Source organism: Sus scrofa, chromosome 2, assembly GCF_054392235.1.
Source record: "Sus scrofa isolate SSC_HxYL_T2T_F1_AM1 chromosome 2, Sscrofa_HxYL_maternal_Yorkshire_Landrace_v2.0, whole genome shotgun sequence".
Taxonomy (NCBI): Eukaryota; Metazoa; Chordata; class Mammalia; order Artiodactyla; family Suidae; genus Sus; species Sus scrofa.
The window spans coordinates 156,050,744-156,064,607 of NC_139384.1; the positions used below are offsets into that span (position 1 = coordinate 156,050,744).

Consider the following 13,864-nt stretch of genomic DNA (forward strand, 5'->3'; position numbering starts at 1 on the left):
CTGGCCATGTGCTTTTGCTTTTGTTTTGTTTTGCTTTTTATAATTCTTTAAACATGCAAGAACCATTCTTGGGCCCAATGGCCAAGCTTTGCTGACCCCTGATAAAAATTAGAGACATTTGAAAAAAGTTGCGATGAAGAGCTGAGTTTAAGGGTGAGAGCATTACATATTTGCTGATAAAGAGAGAGATCTGGAGTTCCCATCGTGGCGTAGTGGTTAACGAATCCAACTAGGAACCATGAGGTTGTGGGTTCGATCCCTGGCCTTGCTCAGTGGGTTAAGGATCTGGCGCTGCCATGAGCTGTGGTGTAGGTTGCAGACGAGGCTCGGATCCTGCATTGCTGTGGCTCTGGTGTAGGCTGGCAGCTACAGCTCTGACTGGACCCCTAGCCTGGGAACCTCCATATGCCATGGGAGTGGCCCAAGAAACGGCAAAAAAAAAAAAAAAAGAGAGAGAGAGAGAGAGATCACTGCAGAAAGGGAAGTTAGACTCCTTGTCAAACCCACAAGACAAATGGAAATAAGAAAAACCCAGAGTCTAAATCCAAGACTCTATGAAGCATTCTTTCCATGTAGATGTCTCAGGACTTATCTGTCAAAAAGTAGTTGGAAACTGGGTTGTGATAATCATTGTACAACTATAAACATAATAAAATTCATTGTGTTAAAATAAAATCTTAAAGAAAAAAAAGAATTAGGCAAAATTAGCAGAAACATTTTAATAATCCATTATCATTGCCCCATAGACCAACAATTGGCTTTTATTTCAAGGACAAAGCCTCATAAAGAAACTATAATTTAATGTTTGGACACATTTAGATTTTCACGTTTAACCAAATAAACATAATGAGGATGTGGAGACTCAAAAGAAAAAGAAAAAGAAAAAAAGGTAGTAGGAAAGTTGGCCAAAGCTGCTTATGACTATGGGAAGAGAATTCTCTGTGGGCCTCTTGGTTTCTGTACATCTTACAAGCAAACCACTCACTGTCCCTTTGTTCTAGATTATCTTTGGAAGGATAACTGTGTAGTGAACGGTCTTGTAAGGCAGAGATAGTGTCTCCCTCAAGGGCAAAGAACAGGCATGCTTACTGCACGTTAAAAAGGTCCGGCTTCCCTGAGCTCCAGGCTCCTCTCCTGTAACACACCCCACCACAAGTGCAGCTAAAATCTGACCCTCTTCGTGATGCAACCAAGGCCATGAGTAAAAAACTGTCCTTTCTCTGTGACCTTCCTGTATCATGGCATCTGTCAACATCCATGAAACTCTGGCAGGTTTACGGCTTAGCTTGCACACAAGGCAACATGTCAAAATTTTTACGTTTTTTGACAGGGACAGAAATGGATGGAAATGAGGAAGAACAAGCTAAATCAGGGGAACCAGTAAATGTTATTTTAAAAGTTACCCTAAAAAAAAAGCGTTTAACAAAAACTTAAAATGGTAGGATGTGCTGAAACCGGAGAGAAGGTGGAAAGAGAAGTCCGTCTATTTGGGTGACATGGTGAATGGAGCATGTCTACCTTGAATGCTTTGACTAAAATTCAACCCACTGTTCAAAGGGCTTTTCCAACATCACACTGCCTGGAAGTGACCTCTTCATCAAAGCTCAAACTTATACTACCTCCATTAATATATTAATAGTAGTCCAAGGCTTCTAGCAATGTGCCCAATAAATGTGCATGTTTCATTTGTTTAGCTATATATTCTGGTTATTTTTGCAGTCTTAGGTAGGTTGTACACTCACTGACAGCAACAATCACCCAGTTTTATGTATCTTCACATCCAAATTGGTGCATGCTATGGGCTGAACTGTATCCCCTTGGTATGCATATGCTGAAGACCTCACAGCATGACTACATTTGAAGACAGAATCTTTATAGTGTTAATTATGAGGTCATTCAGGTGCGCCCTAATCTTCTCTGACTGGGATCCTTGTAACAAGAAGAAACGTGGACACAGATAGGTGCAGATGGAAGGCCGTGAAGACTCAGGGAGAGGAAGGCTGCTGACAAGCCAAGGAGAGAAGCCTCAGAAGAAACCAACCCTGCCAATACCTTTAGCTCCCACTCTCAGCCTCCAGACCATGAGAAAAAAAGCAAAGCAAAAAAAAAAAAAAAAATACATTTCTGACGTTCAAACCAAAGTCTGTGGTACTTTTATGGCCACTCTAGTAAATTAATATAGTGCTCAGTAATTAGTTTTTAAATACATGAACGTCTCAAGGCAGTCATCCCTGCTTCTGGGTTAGTTATCTCTGCTATTTACTGCAATAGCGGCTTGTACTAACCTCTATCTGATCATTCACCTACCACATGGCACTGTAATGACCTCTTTATTGTTCATTATTACATATACATTATTTACTGCATCTGGAGCAAGTGACAGAAAATGTGATAAAAATAAGAGCAAGCAAAGTGGAAATCTGCTTACACTTTAACAGTGGATCTGGCTCCAGCACATTTTGATCCAAGGACTCAACCTCTGTCTCTTAATTCTGCTTTCCTCCACACGAGCTTCATTCTCTGAATTCATGTGATGGAATGGTGGCTGCCAACAGATTCAGGCTTACAAACTCCCAGGTTGAACACCAGGGTAAAAAAATATAAAGCTTATTTCTCAGGGGTCCCAGCAAAATTCCCCAGGTGGCATCTCCCTGGATCAGGAGACAAGCTCATCCCTGAACCAGTCAGTGAACGTGAGAATGCAAGCCAGGATGGAGTCACCTATCCACCAGGAAGTCAGAGGTGGAGTCAGACACCTGATACCCTTGGGCCTTGGGAGGGAAGGGACGCACTCCCCACGGGAAAACTGGATCCAGGAGAAGGGAGGCTGGGGGTTGGGCAAGCCACATGTTTGCTGCTCATATTTGACTGTTAAACTCTCAAGGACTAGATATCCCAGGATCTCTTATCTTTGGACCCAGCAAGTTTCCCTGAGTATTTTAATGGGCACCAGGAGGTGTGTGTTAAATAAATGACCTCGGCAGCTATGGAGCCATCATGTAAAGGAAATTTCCATTCCTGCTGCAACCAGAACAGAGCGCCTGGGAGTCCCACTCATGTTCATAGTTAGAAAACACCCTGCACCTCACAGCCAGAGCCTGGCCTGGGGGCTGAAACGATCTCTTCCCCATCAGGGACCCCAGGGCAGCCTCGGTGAGATGGTGCATAATGGCTTCATGATCAAATTCTATGTGGACAATGAGGAGTGGGCAAAAATGAAGACAGGAACAGATGGTGAAGGCTTGGGACTAGGATTCTACCCTAAAGGTTTTGGTTCTTCCCTTCAGCCTGCACGAGGGAATTGCAACAGATAGGTTATAGAACCACCTAGTGGCCAAAGAGCATCCATACCAGTAGTGGAGACCTGAGCCGGATGTGGGAGCTTCATCACCGTCACCCTGGACCTGGGGGACTGGCTGGTATGCCTGGTCAGTGAGGGGCCCTCCCTGGCTTCCACCTTTTCTCCTCCTCTTGGGAATGTCCGGGACAGCAGAAGTTTGGGGTAAAGTGAATCAGCTATGTGGGCTTTTCATTTCGGCTCTTGTTCTGGACGCACTGGGAAAGCAGAGGTGTTGCAATGACGAAAGAGACTGCAACAGGGAGTGAATGTGTCAGGGCGGGGCGCTCTGCTCACACCTGGCTCTGCTGGGATGGAGGTCACTGAGGGACTTCCCACTCCTGCCTTGAATACTTTCAGAGTGTTTGAATTGATTTATGCTGCGTATTGCTTCTGTAATAGCAATAACAGGACATCTTTAAAGAAGATGGGTGTCACCTCATCAGGGAGGTCTTCCCTGATGTCCTACGACCAGAGTGTGGCGGACCTGCGCGGATCTACCCGGGCATCTCCCGCACACCTTTTCAGAAACACAGCTGGCTTGAGGAGCATTGGCAGTGGCTGTGGCACTCCCTGGAGCTAACCCGTTCAACTGGGCACTTAACCCACGGGCTTCATGACCCCAGGGACTCCAGTCTTCCCTGGAGAGCCTTGCTTCTGGCAATACGACACTCTAGGCTCCGGTCTGTCATCCCCAAGGAGGTCAGCCGGCTGTAGTGTCTGCAGGAAGTGAGGCTGGATAAAGGTGAGACGCTCTTCCATGTGGCTAAAGGACAAGCAGCCCTGATTCAAAAGGCAGCGGGGTAGCGTATGATGCTCTACATGAAGAATCCTAAAGGTTTTAGGTCATGATGTATATTTAACAGACTTACTGATAATTAAATCCAAGATATTTGGAAAAATATTATTGAACTTGTATTTGGGAAGGTTTATTTGGGGACAAGTGGACTGGAGAGGAAGAGACACTGGCCTCCAAGGTGACACTTAGGAGACTGTTGGAATAATTGGGGATCATCACCATGCTTTATTATCATGGCAATTTTTTTCCCAACAGCAAGTCCTCAGTGTGCCTATTACAGTGCCTGGCAAGACACGGGTGACTCATGAACACTGGCTGAGTACATGCTATTGTAGACCTGGACGACTGGTGACAGTATCGTGGAGAACGAGGGCGCAGGAGGGCGTGAAAGAATGCAGAACGTATCTAGCACATAGATGTAAGATGCTGGAGAGAGCGGAGAGGAAATGACTGCTGGCTTGCCCGCCTCTGCAATGGCTGAGAGAGAGAGAGAGAAAAGGAACTGTGGGCTGTGGACAGACAGCCGGTCAGGGCAGAGAGGGAGGTGGGGAGAAGATGAGCCCCTTTCACTGAGCACACATTGAGTTTGAGTCGACAACGGGACATCTTAAAGAAAGGTCCGGAGGCAGCTGATGAGAAGGATGTAAACACGGGTGAGAGATGCGTGCCCGAGATGAAAGATCCCAATATCTGTAACATAGAGGCGAGAGGTGAATCTGCAAGAGCACATACAGTGCCCTGGAGGGCAGGATGTCAGGACAGAAAATTAAGGACCCAAAAGTGTGTTCTGAGGAATGGTCCTCATTGTAAAAGGTGTTGGGGACCCTGGAGAAACTTGCAGGTGTTAAGCTCCTCCAACTGCTAGCTGAATCCTTCTTTCCTAAAAGCCCAGGGAAGTTACTTGACATTTTAAATGCAGACATACAGAGAGGCATTCCGAGTCAGATATGAAGTGGAAAAATCTTTCTAAGATACACACAGGGAAAAAAAAAAAAAATTGCCATCTCTCAACTGTTCTTTGTTTTAAAATTAACAAAAGCAACAAAAATCAAGGTACTTCAGTTAGAAAGTTTGAGCTGAAGTTTGCTCTCATTCTCGCTCATTGGAGTGTACTTTTCTCCTTCTATTTGTTGCTTTGTCTCCACCTTGTTAAGAGGCTGTTTAAACCTGTGCTTCAAATTCTCCCCAAGCAACACAGCCACTGAGGGAAAATCAAAAAGGAAGTACAGTACATTTATAACAGCTTTGCTGGGATCGGTGGGAGGGGAAGCCAAAGGCTGCTGTGCAGATCAGTGACCCCTGAGCAGTGGGAAAAGCTGGTTGGCAAACACACAGGAACCTAAGGGGAGGACCAAGAGTGACTCAGGCAACCCTTTTAGGATGAAAGGACCAGACCTTTGTCAGTGACCACTTTTCACTGCCTTGCTTTCCAGAGGTCCTCTTCTTACACATTAGCAAAAACACTGCCTGTCCAGATGTAATCAGATTTGCAGCAACGAGAGGGAGACGGAACGGGGGAGCAGCTGAGCAGTCTCTGCCTTAGGTAATGCTGAGGCGCCGAACAGCTTCTTGGAAGATGTGTAGACGTGTGTGTATCCGTGTCACCAGCATCAGGTTGGGTAGGTAAATGGAAACACGTGACTATCCCATGGTAATGCAAGAATGATGTAAACAATACACTTCTTTTTGCTAAGCAGATATCGCATGGAAGCAGGGCCCAGGTGTTTCCTTTCTGAAGGAAACTCCCAACAACACACTGAAATCTACTATCAACAAAGAAAACATAATGACAGAAAAGCCTAGTGGTTCTCAAATCAAATTCTTTAAGGCTTATAACGCTGCAGATTCAGCTTATTAAGATCCTGAAAATGGGAGAAATTAAAAAGCAACCACTTTAATTATCGTGTTTGTGTCAAGTTTAGCCAACTGCTACAGTAATATCACTTGGCTTGTTCTACTGTAATTAACCCAGTAAGTGTACAAAGAAAACAAATTAGAACTATTTATAGCTCTTCTGAAGCAAAGTGGAAATGAGCTATTGCCCAAATGCTATTACAATAAATATGGGTTGTTGACATTCCTTCAAAGTATGCTTTAGGACTTTCAATGAGTCATGTTATTCTTCAGTTGTATAAACCTCCACAAAACAAAGAAAATTCCAATAGTGCATCTCATCAAACTTGTTTTCAGAAGTGTATATCAAGTTGAGTAGCCAGCCATTTGTTTTGAGCCAAACTGGATAAGTCTCATTAAGGAAATGTTAAATAGTATGCAAACACTGCATGCATTTTTTTTTTTTTTGTCTTTTTGTTGTTGTTGCTATTTCTTGGGCCGCTCCCGCGGCATATGGAGGTTCCCAGGCTAGGGGTCGAATCGGAGCTGTAGCCACCGGCCTACACCAGAGCCACAGCAATGCGGGATCCGAGCCGCGTCTGCAACCTACACCACAGCTCACGGCAACGCCGGATCGTTAACCCACTGAGCAAGGGCAGGGACCGAACCCGCAACCTCATGGTTCCTAGTCGGATTCGTTAACCACTGCGCCACGACGGGAACTCCTGCATGCATTTTTAAAATGAGGTTCAAACATTCTGCGACTCTATGAGTCAGTCCCACAGAATGAAAACCACAGTCAAGATTCATTATTATTTAACTGGCATGGATCCCCCCCCCCCTCATCCAGATAATAGCAAACTTTATGGAAATGAAAGGAATGCAGATCTGGCACAAAAGGGGATCGTCTGCATAAGAGAGACTGCTTTACTTTTTTTCTTTGAGGTAATAATCCTTCACTTAGATAAAACAAATCAAAATTGTAGGTGCAAGACCACTGTTTAGGCACAATACAAGCAAATTAGGTCCAAGTAATTACCTTCACCTTTGTAAGAAAAAAAAACTGCCCACGTCCCCTCTTTGTATTTCTGCATTCCTGTTGCTGGGACTACTACTGTCCACAAAACAGATGACCTACTACCTACTCCTGCTTTCTGTGTACAAGGCACAGAGTAAGTCCTCAGCATTCTTTTGCACAATAAACCCACAGAGCCTCATGAACAGTTGCCTTCATTATCCGTGTTCTGCAGATGAGAAAGAGGAGACAAAGAGAAGACCTTTCCACAAGATTCTAGTGGAGAAGCTGGCTTTCAAGCTCTAATTGGTCTGATTACAAGGGAGAGCGGGGAGGGAGTGGGATGGACAGGGAGTTTGGGGGTTAGTAGGTGCACGCTATTACATTTAGAATGGATAAGCAATGAGGTCCTGCTGTACAGCACAGGGAACTATCTCCAGCCTCTTGGGATAGAACATACTGGAAAAGAGCATGAGAAAAAGAATGTATATACAGGTGTGACTGGGTCACTATGCTGTGCCGCAGAAATTGACACAACACTGCCAATCAACTATACTTGAATAAAAAAAAGAAGTGGAAAAACAAACGAAAAACAAAAACAAAAAAAACAAAGCCTGAGCTCTTAGCCAATATGTTTTCTTCAGACAACGTTTTCAAATGTGGAGAGTCTGAGTGGGGCTTTTGGACAGAGGTGAACTCTCCTGCTCTCTGTCTTGGTGTGAGCGTGTGAGCGAGGCCAGCTGGGTCTCTGCTCTGGTTTGCCCCGCCTCCACAGGAAAACCAGCTCCTGGGCACATGGCTAGGTTTGTTACCTGGAAAACAGTGCCCTGTGTGTAGGTTTTTGAACTCTGTAGAGCTATTTCACATAAATGATCTCTTTTGATCCTCCAGAGAACTGAGAAGAGAAGCCGTTTTTATCTGCATTTTATAGGCAGGATAAAACTTTACTCAAAGTTCTATCATGAGTTAGGAGCAGAGCCAGAGGTAGATCATGGTTTTCTGCCCTTTCCCAAGCAGCTGCCGCTTTTGCCTGCCCTGCACGTGAGGGAACCTATGCAAAACTGCATGTACCACCTAACCACCATGCCCAGAGGAGTCTGCCAAACAAAGTGAGTGACCCCCAGTAGGGACAGAGCTTCATGTTCTTATGTAATCTACACTTTAGAACTAGAGGCATACATCTCTAGCTCAATTTCAGAGCGAAACCAAAAGTCACGCATCTAAACCTCGGAGAGAGAGCTCAGCTTCTGATTTGATTTGATAAAAGCCCTATGGGAGAAGCAGCAAAACTTTTATTCAATTGTCAGTTCAATGCTACATATATGATTTATTTTTTTTCTAATTTGCCCCTAAGATTGAAAATAAATGATAAGGCAGCATGGATCCTTTTCAAATGTCACTATGTTTTCAAAACTACCCTCTTGATCAAATCACAGCTATACTCACTATTAGCTGTATAACAATTGGGCAAATACCTTGAATTTTTAAAATAGACTAAAACAGCGATAATAGCAACACCTACCTCATTGGATTGTTGTGATGAGATGTGCATGTGACACATCTGGTGAGGTGCTTGAGCAGTACATTCTAGGCATGTAACAAGTACAATTCAGTTGCTGATTTCACTATGCAAAGCATTGGTAAATGCATCTTTGAAGCCCAATACACAGTGATTATGCTTCTGTCAACTTATCTTAAAGCTGAAGTTAACCATACTTGCCGTCTAATCAAATGCATCATTTAACTGGGATCTGCTATCGATTAATCCGCATCATCCTTAATAAAGGCTGTGAAGTGCCAGAGCTATGCTGACAAGTCCCTCCCTTGCATGAGTTTACTTCAGCGTTCTCGCTGCTCTCTCAAGTCTGCTGTGACTGCTAGGATTTCACAAGCTCCTGAGTTCCTTGGAAGGCAGAGGTAAGCATTTCCATCTGTATTCTCTCACATAATCCACCACATGGTAGCCACTCAGTAAATACTTGCTAAACATTGATTTGATGCCAGGAAACTAAAAACATTCATCTATTAAAAGAATTTATATCGGCTCTGAGATTCTCACTGTGTTTGGCCAAGAAGAGCACCCTGAGTTCTCTGGGATCTTAATTCTACTCTTGGGTAGGCACTGCTTTATTCTATTCGGGGCAGCTCTGATAACACTCGAAAACGAGAGGAAGCCAAATAGAGAAAAAGAAAGAAAGATAAGAGGGGAAATAAAAAGAGGGCACATAGAAGAGAAGAGGAAAAAAATGAACTAGTGAATTTTACTTTTTACACCTTTCACCAAATACTCTTCAGTATCATGTGATCCTTTTTTATCTGTCAATGTATCTTTTATAATTAAAACGAAAAAATGCATATAACTGTTAACCACTGCATTAAAATATTTCAATTAAAACGGTAACATGAATTGGGACCTAATGAGCTAATGACAGCTATTGTCCCTGCTGCCAAATTTCCTGGCGGTTTGCAAGTTGCAGAGGAGAAGAGATGGAGCATGTCCGTGAAATTGGAGACGTGGCCCTACAGCAACCTGTAAGCTCTGTCCCAATTACTCCACACCTTGAACTTCTTGTTCTTCACCTTTACAGTAAGACTTAATGCTAATTTCCCGCTCAAAATCACATCAAGGTCAAGAGTTAGGCTCGAAGGATGGCTCCAACATTTGCTAACCCGGCAAACTTGTGCGAACTTCATTTTCCCCATGAATGAAAAGTAGGTGTGAATAATACCTACCTCCTCAGGTTGTGAGGAATAAATGAGATAAACAGGAAGGCTTCGACTCTGCACATGAGTGGATTTGCCTTATCAAAACTTATACTCAATTATTATGATATTTTTAACTTTTTTCAACACAAATTTTGTGGAAATTTGTTTTCCTTCTTGGTATGTATACAGCAATATATAATACCTATATATATACCTGGTACCTGGTATTACATACAAAGTTAGCAGTATTAAAAGCATACCCATACACACAAACACACAAGCATCTGTATATCGTGAACTGGAGTTTGGCACCTGCCATCTGCCTTTACATGGATTAAATCGTGAGCCGCTGCAGCTGCCGACCCGTAACACCCCCGCGAGCGGCGCTCAGGGTGCAGATCACGAGTGAGGCGCTCTGGGCTCTGGGAAAACTGGCAGAACAGGTCTTCAGAGAGTTAGACATTTTTAGAAGCTTTTATGATGCCAATTCTTGCATCTCCTTGTCTCTGAAAGCCACTAGGCTCCTTCGTGGTGATGTCTGCTCCTCGTGACTAACAGTAACCTAAGACCAGCGGCGAACTTTGTAAAATGCGTGCATGGCTGCCGGCACCTCCCGCTTCCCCTTCATCACACATACACTGTATTATTTCCCCTGCCTCTTTGGGGTGGAAAAGATGCCACTGTCATCGGTGTGTGCAGCCACCTCCAAAGGGGAGCCCCCGAGCCCTGACGGACTCAGGAAGGAAACAAAGACCAGCTGCCATCTAGCAGCCATCAGACTGCAGGCACCCCTAACAGGAAGCCCTGCAAAACTCAGGATGTGAAAACACAGGACACTGGCCCTATAGCTGAGGTGCGTATCAAAGGAATTTCAGTGGGCCCAGACCTCTGCATCTTCCCATAGAAAAGCGCTGAATTCCTTAAGATATCTGGCTTTCTGTTATTAGCCGTCATCTTTTATTCCAACTCCACATCCTTGTTGCTAAAACTCCTATATATCCTCCCTCCCCTCCTCTCCTCCCAGGAGCGGTTTTCTCAGGGTTGCCTGAGATACTGCCTCCTGGGCTTAGGTCCTCATTTTGCTCCAAATAAAACTTAACTCTCAACTTTTAGGTTGTGCATTTTTTTAAGTCGAATATATACAAATATATGTATGTATATATTCATATATATGAATATAAAAACAAGGTCTAGATAGTAAATATTTAAGTTTTGTGGACCAAGAGGCAAAATCAAGAAATTCAAGGAATACACACACACACACACACACACACACACACACACACATATATTTCTTGAATTTCTTGATTTTGCCTCTTGGTCCACAAAACTTAAATATTTACTATCTAGCCCTTGTTTTTTTTTCCTTTTCTTTTTTTTTTTTTTTTTTTGGCCTTCCCCACAGCATGCAGAAGTTCCTGGCTTGGGATCAAATCTGCCCCACAGAAATAACCCAGGTCACATCAGTGACAACATTGAGTCCTTAACCTGCTGAGCCACCAGGGAACTCCTAACTAGCCCTTTATAGAAAAAGTAGTTTACTGACCTCTGTTTAGAAGATAGGAAGTCAAACTCTCCCAAGATACTGCTTCCACCAAGTCATAAATTTCCTTTTAATGAAGCCAATTCCATGTAGGTGAGAGCAGAGAGAGACATGAGGCTAGAGGAGGGAGGGAAGAGTAGAAAAATTTATAGAGAGATTCTTTTCTTCATTGGGGAAAAAGAGGGTTCTTTGCTTCCTTCCATTCTTTTTAGGACTAAATGAGAAGAATGCCTGTGGTTAGCTTAGCAGTACTTTTCCTGGACACCTATTAAATAAATGATGATCATACAATTGGTACTGCATATGGAAAAATAAAACTGGATCCCTACTTCATCCATATACCAGGCGGAGAAAAAAAAGGTTTTAATATGAAGAGCAAAAGTTTAGCATCTTTAGAAGAAAATACTGATGCTTCTTTTTGGCTTTGGGATAAGACACACACAAAGCCTCAAGAAGATATAGCACTTAAGCTACATGTAGTCCTGGGAAAACCCTTGCACACACGTACACAAAGAGACACCCATAGGACCATCCAGTCCAAAGACCACTGTTCATAAAAGCAGGCAACTGAACACAAACTTAATGTCATCAGTAGGAAAAGGGATCAATACATTGTGATAGATAAATATTTGGCTTTTTAGGGCCACACCTATGGGCATATGGAAGCTCCCAGGCTAGGGGTTGAATGGGAGCTGCAAACTGCTCGCCTGCACCACAGCCATAGCAAGGCAGGATCCGAGCCAAGTCTGTAATCCACACCATAGTTCACGGCAACACCGGATCCCCAACCCACTGAGCAAGGCCACAGGGATTGAACCCGCATCCTCACAGATACGAGTCAGATTTGTTTCCAGCACCACAACGGGAACTCCCATTGTGATATATTAATGGACTACTATGTACTAGTTAACAGAGCTTTACAAAGTATTTTACAAGCTGAATCTCATAAACTCTTGAGTGAAAAAGCAAGTTATGGAAGAATAACACAGTATGATGTCATTTACATTACAGTCAAAAACATGCTAACTACTACCACATTGTTAAAGGACAGACACATCTGCAGTAAAAATACAAAGGAATGCCGAGAAAGAGAAGCCCCAAATTCAGAACATCAGTAACTTGTGCTGGGAAGACATGGGCTACAATAAGAATATACACAGGGTATTTCACCTATGTTTAATGTTTCTACATTTCACCCTAGAGGCAGGGTACATAGGTATTATATTTTTAAAATCTCATCGCAATATCTTGCATCTTATATCTTTTTGCATTATAATACGTATAAAAAACAATTAAGAAAACCCCCCCAAATCCCCTTTCCTTTATAGGTATTACCTTTTGAGAGCCAGGCTAGTGTTGTTTTCTTTCCATGTTGCTGAAATGAACAGAACTACTCTCCTGAAGAGTGGCACAGCTTTTATTTTGTCCAAGACATTTTATTTATTGAACTAAGGAAATGGTTACCGGAGTTTTCAGGAAGAGGCATGTTAGCACAGAAGACCAGTGCTGAGGTAGGAGGTAGATGGGCCCCTGGGCTGAGAACAGCTGGGACTTGTTAGGCTGAGTGCATTGGACCTGGCTTCTCTTTGCCACGTCAAGGGGAAAGTTAATGGTAGGAGCTGAGCTCTACCTGGGTAAGAAAAAAAGGTAAGATGACCACATCAATCACTCCTGAGTCAAGGAGATCTCCCAACTTCACACGTGCAGAAAGACCCCTAGGGTCAAAGGTGGGGAGGTGCCAGGCCATAGAAACTCCTGATGGCCGGCCCATTACCCTTGGGACTCCATCTTGACCAAAAAGATGCGCACGCACATCACGGAGGCCCTCGGTCTGGTCAGGTGTGAGAAACAAAACAAGATAACTGGCCAAAGGAAAACAAAGGCCTGGAAGAACTGCCCCCAGGTAAGTGGTTTAAAGCACCTCCCTGGCATTCAGGAGGATGCCTGCACCTGCACTCCTCTTTGGGGTGTGTCTTACTGCCTTACTTCCGTCTTAAAGAAACCTCTTTGTGCTCTCCCACATGTACTCTGTCTCTAATAATAACCGTTGTACCTGTTTTCAGTCTTTGCCTCCTAGAAACATGTTTGCTTTCAACAGAGGACAAGAATCAGGGCAATTCTGCTTTTAGCCTCTAGCTAGGCTAGTGGCTAGGATTCCTGGTTTTCAGCCAGGCTGCCAGGTTCAATTCCTGAGCTGAGAATTAAGATCTTGCTTCAAGCCATCACTCACTGCTGTCTCTCTAAGATCAATGCTAATGCAGATGAAAGTCCTTGGTACCTTGGTGTGAATTAGGTTATTTTTACAAGATTGAGAGGGCCACTGATGAATAAAAAAAAAAAAAGAGAAATTACTCTAATAGTAGAATAGCAAACTTCAGCCTAAGGGTGATGTACCTGCTTAACAATATTTTTCAAGGCAATTAGACTAGAAAGACAAAACATCTAAAAGCCAAAATCACATTTTCTTTCTAAGATAAAGTTAAAACTTCCAAACAATTCAAGAGGTCTGGAAAACAGCAGCTAGTCATGAATCCTCTCACAATATTTGTGCCAGGTGAAAAATGTGTGTGCTTTATTTTTTAACAAAGAAGTTATCATTCTATATATACTTTCACAAAGCCCAATAAAATA

At 43.3% G+C, this 13,864-nt stretch overlaps 1 long non-coding RNA gene across 8 annotated transcripts in view; it reads right to left on the bottom strand.

The window, feature by feature from the left end:
- LOC110259527 (uncharacterized) overlaps nucleotides 1-12,625 on the bottom strand; it is a 384,785-nt gene extending 372,160 nt beyond the window's left edge. For 6 of the 8 annotated variants that reach the window (XR_014838971.1, XR_014838964.1, XR_014838968.1 and 3 more), the window contains exons 1-2: nucleotides 12,569-12,625; nucleotides 11,237-11,350 (exon numbers count right to left, since the gene is read on the bottom strand). This is a non-coding gene — a long non-coding RNA (uncharacterized LOC110259527). The remainder of the gene's footprint in view (nucleotides 1-11,236; nucleotides 11,351-12,568) is intronic. The other 2 variants (XR_014838965.1, XR_014838970.1) reach the window with 1 other exon arrangement.
- Nucleotides 12,626-13,864: the final 1,239 nt, after the last annotated feature.